Source organism: Stegastes partitus, unplaced genomic scaffold (assembly GCF_000690725.1).
Source record: "Stegastes partitus isolate 25-593 unplaced genomic scaffold, Stegastes_partitus-1.0.2 Scaffold144, whole genome shotgun sequence".
NCBI lineage: Eukaryota > Metazoa > Chordata > Actinopteri > Pomacentridae > Stegastes > Stegastes partitus.
The window spans coordinates 409,170-412,204 of record NW_007577875.1 but is presented as its reverse complement, the minus strand read 5'-3'; the positions used below and the strand labels follow the sequence as shown (position 1 = coordinate 412,204).

The 3,035-nt window shown below is 42.5% G+C and overlaps 1 protein-coding gene across 2 annotated transcripts in view; it reads right to left on the bottom strand.

Annotated features, from left to right (window-relative positions):
- Positions 1 to 3,035, bottom strand: part of klf8 (Kruppel like factor 8) — a 102,002-nt gene that overhangs the window by 56,592 nt on the left and 42,375 nt on the right. The gene's annotated exons all lie outside the window — the stretch shown is intronic.

Below are 3,035 nucleotides of genomic sequence, written 5' to 3'. Positions count from 1 at the left end.
AGCGTAGCGTTAGCCGCTGTGAGAGAAGCTAACTTCCTGTTCAGTTTTTTCTCTGCTTCAGAGACATTTCTGAGACCACAGAGCGACGAAAGACAGAGAAGAGCATTCTATTTATCAATAATCCATCAATAGTAACACAAACAATCAGACAAATTGCCAAATATCGGCCACGATAGCCGGCCACATTGATCATCCTTTTTCTTTTGTCGTGTTTCTGACCTATTAAAGGCCACATGTTGAACAAAGAGATTTATAAACTATACGGTTTTTCCAACAATCGGAAAGTTTTTATTTGTTTTTAACAGTTTCTGGCTAGTAAATGGATTGATTTTGACAATATTTTCAAAAGACAGCATGCCTTTCAAACCCGCCAGCAGGTGTTGGGGTTCAGAGGGTTTATGTTGAAATTAAAAAAACATCCAAAATTGCTTCATGACAAAAAATTTGTGGGATGGCAATAACCAAAACACTTACAACAGGCCTGAGGTCGGTTCTTGTTCAACATTTTACGACTACCATGACTATAAACACATTAGTATATGAATAAATAGACGTGGATACAGTATGACACACATAATGTACATCAGAATAAACAGTATTTAGAACAGAGTGTCAAAAAAACAACAACAAAGCTAATCAGCTACTCACTAAAATCCAGCGTTATCCACGTTAGCTCCTTCCACATGTCCTCTGTTAATCTATTAATGTGTCGGCTTTGTGTGTGAATTTTCCGTACAAGTTGTGACGGGAGGTCAAAGAGCGTTACTGGTTACTGGAGTAAAGCAGTAAAGTTTTACTGATTTCGGTTTGTAATGAGAAACTGTAGGTAGGAGAAAGGTGTTTCCTAAATTCAGTGGTATTAAAGCTCAGCATAAAGGCCTTTTTGGTCACAGGATACGTAACGTTGCTGCATCAGAGGAAAGGACAGTTTTACCGTCATGTTCCTCCCGTTGTCATGAACAAACACCCGCGACAGTCACGAACATATTTCGTATACGGGCAAGATTTGATAGTATCATAAAAATGACCAATAAAGTCGTGAGGTTTCTTCAAGATCTCGAAGAGCAGCTCCCTGATCTTGGCGTCGGACCAGTTTCCAGACATTGTTGTGTTTATATTTTGCTCAAGAGTCCAGCAAAGTGAAAAGATGGCTGTCACAACTTTTGCGAAAGAGAAGAAAGAGAAAGTAGTGTTTGTCTGAAACGGGTTTGAGGTAACAGATCAAGTGTAAAATATGATAATTTTCTCGTAGACTTCTAAACAATCTGACTTCTCTCTGCAGCCAGAGGAGTCGCCCCCTGCTGGCTGTTAGAAAGAAGACTTTGTACATCTTTTACGAACAGCTTGTGGTCATATAACTGCTGTCTTTAGCGTTANAAAAATTACAGTTAAATACTCTTTTATTTTTATTTTTTGTAGTGTAGAAACAACGCTGTCGATAAATATTAAAAAATCTGATTATGGGAAACAGGAAATCATGTTCTAATCATGAAGTTGGTAAAAACCTTTGACCTGCCTGTCGGTGGTGTCGAACAAACAAAAAGAAAAAGGTTCGGGCTTCAGATATTTCAGCCTTCAACAAACTGCTTCATCCACCTGCTGCTAATGCGGCTAAAATTCAATCCTTTTTCTGATATTGTGCATTCTGCCGACTTCTTAATGACTCGTCAGTGCACTCGCACACACACACACTGAAGCGCTAATCTGTTCAGAAGAACTGGCTCTGAAGGGCTTCGTGCTGCAACCAGACCTGGATCAAACACGATTTACAAATAATTCCCTGGCATTTGTTTTAACGCAATCTGGAGCTCCAGCTGGGTGGAGTTCAGTGCTCCGGGACAGCTCACCATATGAGCAGCAAATTACCCAAAACACACACACACACACACACACACACACACACACACACTCTCCAAGTCTTGGAAGTTTGCAAAAATCACACCCGGTTTCAAATAGAACGGAGCAAACGGAACGGAGAATCTTTTTTTTTTTTGGACTTGATCCACATCTGCTCCGAGAACCAGGCGGTAAAAAAAAAAAGGGGGGAGGTTAGGAGCTGAGGAGGAGGCCGAGGGCTAACGAGGAGTGATAGTGAGACGCTGTGTGAGAGTGCATGTTGTGTATAAATGAGGAGTGACAAGATGTGTGTGTGCGTGCATCCTTCCTCCGCCTTCCTCCTCCTTCCTCCTCCTCCTCCTCCACCACCACCGGAGGAGGGGTCCCACTGTGGAGTTCCAGGAATAAAAAGGGTGGGGTGGGTGTGACCCTGTCAGCCTCTGATCCTACCACAGGAAGTCGGGGTGGGGGTGTAGAGGAGGACGAGGAGGACTGAAAAACAGGCCGATTCCTTCTTTTTTTTTTTCTCTTCCCCCTCCTTTACACACTCGGTGACACTTTGCAGCCGAGAAAGCGAACCTTTGGGTGACCCGACCCACATCCGAACCGATTCACGAGCTCCCCGGCCGGGAACGCACCAACGAGCCGACTTAATTTATATTAGATTCGATTAAATTCTCATTGCACAAGACAAGTAAATGCAGTTTAGCATCGGACCAGAAGGAAAGTGCATTATGTAGAGAATTGAACAGAATAAGCAGAATAAGCAGAGCAACATAAAATAAGCATCGACTCAGAAGTTTTTCTTCAAGCAGATTCTCGATAATCAACAAACTGGTATTTGGAGCCGACACACATTAAATCTAATGTTTAACAGCAGAGAACCCGTCTGCATAACTGGACTTCTTTACACACCTGAATGTGTAAAACAGAACCAGGAGTTTATGACATCGATCGGTTTGTCTGCTGCTGTTCTTCTCTATTTTCTACTCTTCTGTCACTTTTATTGCCTACTAAGGTCCACATCTTAAAGTTTTGTTAATTACTGGTTTCCTGTGTTTCAGGTTAATCTGTGGCCGCCTGCTAGCTTAGCCGCTAGCCGTTAGCGTAGCGTTAGCCGCTGTGAGAGAAGCTAACTTCCTGTTCAGTTTTTTCTCTGCTTCAGAGACATTTCTGAGACCACAGAGCGACGAAAGACA